The sequence below is a fragment of the Syngnathus acus genome, chromosome 10, assembly GCF_901709675.1.
Source record: "Syngnathus acus chromosome 10, fSynAcu1.2, whole genome shotgun sequence".
NCBI classification, from domain to species: Eukaryota; Metazoa; Chordata; class Actinopteri; order Syngnathiformes; family Syngnathidae; genus Syngnathus; species Syngnathus acus.
In genome coordinates this window covers 1,664,185-1,674,109 of record NC_051095.1, presented here as the reverse complement: position 1 = coordinate 1,674,109, position 9,925 = coordinate 1,664,185, and the positions used below count along the sequence as shown (strand labels likewise).

Below are 9,925 nucleotides of genomic sequence, written 5' to 3'. Positions count from 1 at the left end.
ATGCAAAGTGGCGGCAGTGGTGTCAAAGGCGCGGACCGCGGGCCCGGTCGCAAAGTGCCACTCGAGCCGTTTGAAGGCTTTGACTTCTGACGACGTTGTTGCGCAAGCCGGAGAGAAAAGGACGTTCCGTCCTTACGATTGCCATTCCAGACGTTTCCATTGCAAATGGCTTCAAAGTTGCTTGATTCCAATGACATCATACTTCGCCAAGAAACAGAAAGGATCGTGTGCCAAAATCAAAGCAATCCACATATTTGTTTGTTTCTGTTTCTTTTGAGTCCGCTTGAAAGAATGCGTGCTGATAGCGAGGTCATGTTACGCAACCGCTGGACGAAGGATAACAGTCAACTCAAGCATGATTTTTTTTTCCCAGATGGATGGGAAGTTCGGATGGGTACTTGATTGCGATCATCTTAGCGTGTTTTTTCCAGATCGATGGGAAGACGCGACGGGTACTTTACCGCGATCATTTGAGCGAGCGCGTTTTGCACATTGGCCTGACTCGTTTGCCTGTTTGTCTTGAACTCTTGAACTATTTCACTGATGACGGGAGGAACAAAGTTGGTCGGTCGCCTTGGCGGCAGGCGCTTTGAGATCAAACGAAGCGCGCGTGGGCTGTGCGTGTCAAAGCGCCGTGACGTCACGCAGCTCGCGGGTAGTAGGAAGCGCTCGCGTCCGACACTCACTCCATTCGCTTGTCGAGTCGGAGCAGCCCGCCAGCCAGCCAGCCAGCCCGCCAGCCAGCCAGCCAGCCAGCCAGCCAGCCAGCCAGCCAGCCAGCCAGCCAGCCAGCCAGCCAGCCAGCCAGCCAGCCGTCAAGCCATCGGCCACCAGCCAGCCAGCCCGCCAGCCAGCCCGCCAGCCAGCCAGCCAACCAGCCGTCAAGCCATCGGCCACCAGCCAGCCAGCGACGTCAGCATGAAGCTCGTGACAATCATCTTGCTCTTGTGCGTCCACACGGCAGGTAGGACAACACCTTTTTACACTTTACAGTCCGATCGATGTCAGTCGAATGAAGTTGGTGACAATTGCCTAAGCGTCAAGCCGCCATTTTCGAGGAGCGTGCCACATCTTGGAAGCCATTCAATTGATTGTCATCGCAAGTTGGTCCAAAGCGATGTTGATTTGAAAAAGGCCCACGTTGTTGCGACGCCTGCAATGTTTTGCGACTTCCTTTTGCCAATTGCATTTGGATGGATGGATTTGGATCCGTCATATTGTTTTGATACTTTGGGCCAGCTCTAATCTCCTCGTACAACGAAAAAAGGCATTCTGAGGGCAAAATGGCTCGGCACAAGAAAGCTCGATGCTCAACTCTATCTTGGGCCTTGAAGTAGCTTTGTGTCTGTGCAATGGTTGCTGGGTGTCCTTTGAGTACACAGTGCGAGTAAGAGCATGCGCTGGCCACCTCTGCTTTTCCAGATCTGACGACAACTGAATGCGAAGGCAAGAAGGATGAGGTGGTGTTCTGCACAACTGGCAACATCCTCAAAATAGAGCCCCCCGCTACTGGCTACACGTGGAAATTCGGAACACCCGACGGAGCGCTCCCAAGTGAACTGACCCCAGACGGCTCAACAAATAACTTGAAGGGCAGCCTGCAAGCAAAGCACACTGGCGTGTACTTGGCCATCAAAACTGGTGAATCTGCGGTCAAGTTCACCGTCATTGTGGATGCCGTCGGTAAGTCGCACGACTATCGTCCGGGATGGCTGCTTTTGGTGGAAAAACACCAGCGCTCGCTCGCTCGCTCGTGTGCAGCTCCAATTCAGCAAGATTGGCTGAGGAGACGTGATGGATGTTTGGAAAAGCCTCATTTGATTTTGCCCGCAAATTGAAAAGCGAGCGAGTCACTTGACGAGTCCATCTGCGCGTGGGGCCGCCCGTCCGCCGCCGTCTTTGTGATTTGACCGCCTGCGCTTGGACTTTGCGACCGCGCTGAATAACTCTATACAACTGTTTTGGGCTTTTTCAGAAAGCTGCATCGCAGGAAGTGATTGCAACGTCAAGGCTGGTGGCTCCATCAAATTGGATTCCACAAAAGCAACTGTGCCTGTCAAGTGGGAGTTTAAAGCAGTCGGTGGCACTGAGTTTGTGGATGTCACTGACACTGATAAGCCCAAGTTTCATCCCGACTCCAACAGCATCAAGAAAGAGTTGGGCCTCTTCAACGTGCAAAAACCTGAAAGCGGGATATACCGGACCACGAAAACAACTGGAGACGACGAAGTTGACTCGTTTCCAGTCCACGTCCGAAGTAAGTTTGCCTCTCGCGCTCGCTCCTTTCACTCACTTGTTGGAAGTCTCGAGGTAGCCGCTCAAACAATTCAGGGAGCACCACGGCAGGCGTTGAAATAGAAGAGCTGCCTGCCGCTGCCGCCATTTGCTTCTCGGTTCATAAGTGTCGCGCTGTTGAGACATCTGCTTGATCGATGCACCGGTTGAAAAGGTCCGACCTTTTGGAAGGGCCACCCTCTCTGACGTCTGAGTGCATTTCATCCTTTGGATGATGAGATGAGGGGGCCCTTGGAAAATGCAAGCGGGACCCCAATTTGCACATGCCCGCCCTTGAAATGGACTCTCTATCCCAACAGCTCCCGTCTCCGGTGTCACAGTCAAGAAGGGAGAGGGCTGCGATGCGAAATTAGAGTGCCAGTTCACCGGTGATGCCCAAAGCGTCACATGGACCAAGGACAAAAGTGCCGTAGACAATAAGAACACCGCCACAGGGAACACGTTGACCATCGCAAACGCGGGAACTGCTGACAACGGTGATTATGCTTGCAAGGCCGCAGGCTACCACGATGCTGCTAAGACTAGCGCCGACTTCCCGTACACCTACGCAGGTGAGTAAGGAAAGCACCATCCCAGAAAAATTGCAAAGTGCGACTTCCCCTGTTTTTGACAGTTTCCACGGTCACGATCAAACGGAGCGGCAATGTCCTCACGTGTGACGCCGACGGTGCCGTCAAAGGCTTTGCGTGGCTGACGTTCGGAAACGTGCCTGTCTCACCAAGCGACGGCAAAGTGGGCCCTGAGCCGTCCCAGTTCACTTTGGACGCCAAGGCCAAAGGCCAGTTCATTTGCAAGGTCACCGCCTGCAATGACAAAATCAACTCCCAGTCCTTCGACGTCAGCGGAGCCAAGGGCCCCATCGGTAGCCCCGGCACGGACCAGGACAACGCTCCGAGTGAGTACTTGCATGTCAGCAGGATCAAGCCCCGCCCCGCCCAGCCGCCAATGTTTGCCATCTTTGCTCTAGAACCAACCGCAGCCACCCAGGGCGCGTCCTGCTCTGTCGCTCTGTTGGTGATAAGCGTCCTCATTGAGCTCTACGTGGTGGTGATGATGTAGACCGAGGTCGGGTGAGTCGCCATTTTCCCTCCGTCCACCGTGGCTGCGCTGCGCTGCCTTGCCCAACCGGCGGCTGTCTGTCTGCTTTTCCTCAGACGAGAGGTCCTGGAGGCGAGCGGCATGCGGGCCCTTCCATTTTTCTTTTTTCATTCATTCAGCAATAAAAATAATTCAGCATCAAGAAGAAAAAAAAAAGCACGAGAAACAGAAAGCAGCGGGAAGGCGGCGGCGGCGGCGTTGACGGCGGCACGAGACCCTCGCTCGTACATCTGGCGCGAGGGTCACGCCTGAGCGGTTGGCCTTGGACTTGTTTGCAGCAGGGGAAGGGCCGAGAGTGAAGCGGGAAAGCTTTTTTTTTTTTTTTTTTTTTGCTCTTAATTCAATTTTCTTCTACTTATTCCATTCATTATGATTTACAATGGATGATGTCACTCAACTTTAGCATTGGGGAGGGAGGGAGGTTGGCAAACGCTCCGCTCCGTCCGGAAGGTGGTCAACGCAAGTGGGTGAGTGAATTGCATGGTACAACTTTTTTTTGGTCTTTGACTTATGCATGCTTACTACTCAAGTTATTATCATGAGGGATTATGTCGCTCAACTTAATTTATTATGTGATTTACAATGGATGATGTCACTCAACTTTAGCATTGGGGAGGGTGGTTGGCAAATGTTTTGTTTGGACGCGCTGGAAGGTGGTCAACGTGATTGGGTGGGTGAATTGGATGATTATTTGATGGTGCAACGTTGCCTTGGTGTCATGTATCCACTCGAAACCACAATAAAGTCTTCATCCCACTTGGTGGTAGTGTTTGATGATGTCAATGGCGCCCTCTTGTGGGTCAACGCGGCGATGCATGAGTAAGATAAGATAAAATAAGATAATCCTTTATTATTCCCTCAATGGGGAAACTCCTATGTTAGCAGCAGTACACTGGATGGATGGAAGAAACTTTCTTGCATGCGCTTTGCAATCAAATTGAAGGGAAAGACCGGTGGGGAAGAGACTTTTTCCGTCTTTGCCAAAAGACAGGTGGGATTCTTGTATCCAAATTTCTTGCACCCGGAAGCCCTTGCGCTTGTGTGCTAGAGCCACACGGGGGCAGCAGAGCGTCAAGTTAGCCGCACGTTGTACTCACGACTTCCAATTTCAGCTCCGCTTTCCAACTTCATGCCTATCTTGGATCCATTTTCGATGGCATGAGCCTTTATTAGGGTCTATCTCGCCCAAGAGTGATCAGATCCCTCGTAAATTTGCTCTGGTTGGCATCCAACATTCACAACTAACAGTTTTGCATTCAAATCCACAGATAAGACTATTTTGGCTTTGTTGACATTTCCCTGTCACATTTTTCCCCAAGTTAAATTGCGGCAGTCGCAAAAGGAAAAACAAAATCTACTTTGTTCCATCAAAAACTACACAGGAAAAATACTTTGTGCGTGTGTGTCAGAGTCAAAGTCTGCTTTATTGTCAATTTCTTTACATGCCAAGACACACAAAGAAATCGAAATTACGTTCCCACTATCCCACGGTGACAAGACATAGTACACAATATACATACAAGTAAACAACGCAAAAAAATGAAAACAAGAAGGCACAAACAATGAATAAATAAGAGTGCTGAATAAATAATAAATAAATAACATAATAAATAAGAGGAGCAAAAATGGAGTGTGTGTGTGTGGGGGGTAATACAAAAAGCAGACATTAAACAAAAAAGTCGGTTGTGAAGTTTGGAAAACGAGCAAGTCAGAAAAAAAAAAAGAAAAGACCAAAAACGAAAGCGCCAGTGCCGACACATTGGCAGCCAGCTGTAACAAAGAGCGCAGAGACGTCACGTTCTCAAACAGCCCGAGCTTGTCTGTGTCGATAGCTGCCATGTTTAACCTCTCCGGGACGGGAAAAAGTCGCCACTGGCAGCGGCTGCGCTCTGTACAGAAAAGACAAAGAATAAATAAATAAAAGAAGAACATGGGGGGGGGGAAGTGTTTACGCTTCCAAACTCTGCCGGAGAGACCTGCAGTCATTTAAAAGGCATAATGAAGCCGTTTCAGTCGGCCAATGTGCTCCTGTGATTTACAAGAGTCGAGAGACGGCTTTGGCTCGGACAAGAAAAACAAACTTGCACAACATTAAAGGCACGAGTTTACTTTTTATTTTTTAGGTTTGCAAAACAACAACATGCTTTTGTACACGAGCACGATTCAGAGTCCGTATTTCTCTAGGGAGTAGAAACCCAACAGTAGTGATGTGCATTCCAGTTCTTTTAAGTGAACTGGCTCTTTAGACTCGGTTCACTCAAAAGATTCGTTCAAAAGAATCGTTCGCTACACTTTCTTATTCATTTATTTATTTATTTATTTATTTTTTTACCTCGCGTAGTGTACCTATTGAAGTGTCCATGAGGTGTACCTAATAACAGGCCACTTCATTAGGGAAAAATCATGGTCCAAGCTTAAGTGAAAAGTGCCACACCCGCCCTCACCCCCACTTTCTGATTGGCTGTTGGATCTGTGACGTCACTCGGACACTCCATTAGGTACACCGCCATTTTCAGGTGTACCTAATCACAGGCCACTTCATTAGGGAAAAATCATGGCTAAAGCTTAAGTGAAAGTGAAAAGTGCCACACCCGCCCTCACCCCCACTTTCTGATTGGCTGTTGGATCTGTGACATCACTCGGACCACTCCATTAGGTACACCGCCATTTTCAGGTGTACCTAATAGGGCATTTTATTAGGGAAATATCATGGTCAAAGGTCTCCAGTCCTCGGGGCCGCATTCCAACATGTTTTCCAAAATTCCCTCGTTAAGTGCACCTGCGTGAAAAGTTTTAGCTCCTGCAGACGTGAAAATGACCAAAATCTTTTCACGCAGGTGCGTTTAACGAGGGTAACTTGGAACACATATTGGAACGCGGCCCCTCGGGGACTGGAGGTCGACACCCCTGGTTTAAGTGAAAAGTGCCACACCCGCCCTCACCCCCACTTTCTGATTGGCTGTTTGATCTGATGTCACTTGGACACTCCATTAGGTACACCGCCATTTTCCAGTGTACCTCATAACAGGGAACTTTATTAGGGAAATATCATGGTCAAAGGTCTCCAGTCCTCGGGGCCGCATTCCAACATGTTTTCCAAGATTCCCTCGTTAAGTGCACCTGCGTGAAAAGTTTTAGCTCCTGCAGACGTGAAAATGACCAAAATCTTTTCACGCAGGTGCGTTTAACGAGGGTAACTTGGAAAACATATTGGAACGCGGCCCCTCGGGGACTTGAGGTCGACACCCCTGGTTTAAGTGAAAAGTGCCACACCCACCCTCACCCCCACTTTCTGATTGGCTGTTTGATCTGTGATGTCACTTGGACACTCCATTAGGTACACCGCCATTTTCCAGTGTACCTCATAACAGGGCACTTTATTAGGGAAATATCATGGTCAAAGGTCACAGGTGTCAAGCACTAGTCCTTGGGGCCGCATTCCAACATGTTTCCCAAAATTCCCTCGTTAAGTGCACCTGCGTGAAAAGTTTTAGCTCCTGCAGACGTGAAAATGACCAAAATCTTTTCACGCAGGTGCGTTTAACGAGGGTAACTTGGAACACATATTGGAACGCGGCCCCTCGGGGACTGGAGGTCGACACCCCTGGTTTAAGTGAAAAGTGCCACACCCGCCCTCACCCCCACTTTCTGATTGGCTGTTTGATCTGTGACGTCACTCGGACACTCCATTAGGTACACCGCCATTTTCAGGTGTACCTAATCACAGGCCACTTCATTAGGGAAAAATCATGGCTAAAGCTTAAGTGAAAGTGAAAAGTGCCACACCCGCCCTCACCCCCACTTTCTGATTGGCTGTTTGATCTGATGTCACTTGGACACTCCATTAGGTACACCGCCATTTTCCAGTGTACCTCATAACAGGGAACTTTATTAGGGAAATATCATGGTCAAAGGTCTCCAGTCCTCGGGGCCGCATTCCAACATGTTTCCCAAAATTCCCTCGTTAAGTGCACCTGCGTGAAAAGTTTTAGCTCCTGCAGACGTGAAAATGACCAAAATCTTTTCACGCAGGTGCGTTTAACGAGGGTAACTTGGACCACATATTGGAACGCGGCCCCTCGGGGACTGGAGGTCGACACCCCTGGTTTAAGTGAAAAGTGCCACACCCGCCCTCACCCCCACTTTCTGATTGGCTGTTTGATCTGTGATGTCACTTGGACACTCCATTAGGTACACCGCCATTTTCAGGTGTACCTCATCACAGGGCACTTTATTAGGGAAATATCATGGTCAAAGGTCACAGGTGTCAAGCACTAGTCCTTGGGGCCGCATTCCAACATGTTTCCCAAGAATCCCTCGTTAAGTGCACCTGCGTGAAAAGTTTTAGCTCCTGCAGACGTGAAAATGACCAAAATCTTTTCACGCAGGTGCGTTTAACGAGGGTAACTTGGAAAACATATTGGAACGCGGCCCCTCGGGGACTGGAGGTCGACACCCCTGGTTTAAGTGAAAAGTGCCACACCCGCCCTCACCCCCACTTTCTGATTGGCTGTTTGATCTGTGATGTCACTTGGACACTCCATTAGGTACACCGCCATTTTCAAGAGTACCTCATAACAGGGCACTTTATTAGGGAAATATCATGGTCAAAGGTCACAGGTGTCAAGCACTAGTCCTTGGGGCCGCATTCCAACATGTTTCCCAAGAATCCCTCGTTAAGTGCACCTGCGTGAAAAGTTTTAGCTCCTGCAGACGTGAAAATGACCAAAATCTTTTCACGCAGGTGCGTTTAACGAGGGTAACTTGGAAAACATATTGGAACGCGGCCCCTCGGGGACTGGAGGTCGACACCCCTGGTTTAAGTGAAAAGTGCCACACCCGCCCTCACCCCCACTTTCTGATTGGCTGTTGGATCTGTGACATCACTCGGACCACTCCATTAGGTACACCGCCATTTTCAGGTGTACCTAATAGGGCATTTTATTAGGGAAATATCATGGTCAAAGGTCTCCAGTCCTCGGGGCCGCATTCCAACATGTTTTCCAAAATTCCCTCGTTAAGTGCACCTGCGTGAAAAGTTTTAGCTCCTGCAGACGTGAAAATGACCAAAATCTTTTCACGCAGGTGCGTTTAACGAGGGTAACTTGGAACACATATTGGAACGCGGCCCCTCGGGGACTGGAGGTCGACACCCCTGGTTTAAGTGAAAAGTGCCACACCCGCCCTCACCCCCACTTTCTGATTGGCTGTTTGATCTGATGTCACTTGGACACTCCATTAGGTACACCGCCATTTTCCAGTGTACCTCATAACAGGGAACTTTATTAGGGAAATATCATGGTCAAAGGTCTCCAGTCCTCGGGGCCGCATTCCAACATGTTTTCCAAGATTCCCTCGTTAAGTGCACCTGCGTGAAAAGTTTTAGCTCCTGCAGACGTGAAAATGACCAAAATCTTTTCACGCAGGTGCGTTTAACGAGGGTAACTTGGAAAACATATTGGAACGCGGCCCCTCGGGGACTTGAGGTCGACACCCCTGGTTTAAGTGAAAAGTGCCACACCCACCCTCACCCCCACTTTCTGATTGGCTGTTTGATCTGTGATGTCACTTGGACACTCCATTAGGTACACCGCCATTTTCCAGTGTACCTCATAACAGGGCACTTTATTAGGGAAATATCATGGTCAAAGGTCACAGGTGTCAAGCACTAGTCCTTGGGGCCGCATTCCAACATGTTTCCCAAGATTCCCTCGTTAAGTGCACCTGCGTGAAAAGTTTTAGCTCCTGCAGACGTGAAAATGACCAAAATCTTTTCACGCAGGTGCGTTTAACGAGGGTAACTTGGAAAACATATTGGAACGCGGCCCCTCGGGGACTGGAGGTCGACACCCCTGGTTTAAGTGAAAAGTGCCACACCCGCCCTCACCCCCACTTTCTGATTGGCTGTTTGATCTGTGATGTCACTTGGACACTCCATTAGGTACACTGCCATTTTCCAGTGTACCTCATAACAGGGCACTTTATTAGGGAAATATCATGGTCAAAGGTCACAGGTGTCAAGCACTAGTCCTTGGGGCCGCATTCCAACATGTTTCCCAAGAATCCCTCGTTAAGTGCACCTGCGTGAAAAGTTTTAGCTCCTGCAGACGTGAAAATGACCAAAATCTTTTCACGCAGGTGCGTTTAACGAGGGTAACTGGGAAAACATATTGGAACGCGGCCCCTCGGGGACTGGAGGTCGACACCCCTGGTTTAAGTGAAAAGTGCCACACCCGCCCTCACCCCCACTTTCTGATTGGCTGTTTGAGCTGTGACATCACTCGGACACTCTATTAGGTACACCGCCATTTTCAGGTGTTCCTAATCACAGGCCACTTCATTAGGGAAAAATCATGGTCAAAGCTTAAATGAAAGTGAAAAGTGCCACACCCGCCCTCACCCCCACTTTCTGATTGGCTGTTTGATCTGATGTCACTTGGACACTCCATTAGGTACACCGCCATTTTCCAGTGTACCTCATAACAGGGCACTTTATTAGGGAAATATCATGCTCAAAGGTCACAGGTGTCAA

At 49.3% G+C, this 9,925-nt stretch overlaps 1 long non-coding RNA gene across 1 annotated transcript; it reads left to right on the top strand.

Moving 5' to 3' along the window:
- Nucleotides 1–2,894: 2,894 nt before the first annotated feature.
- LOC119128708 lies at nucleotides 2,895–4,151 on the top strand. The gene is made up of 2 exons (XR_005099065.1): nucleotides 2,895–3,190; nucleotides 3,263–4,151. It is a non-coding gene; the product is annotated as an uncharacterized LOC119128708 (long non-coding RNA).
- Nucleotides 4,152–9,925: the final 5,774 nt, after the last annotated feature.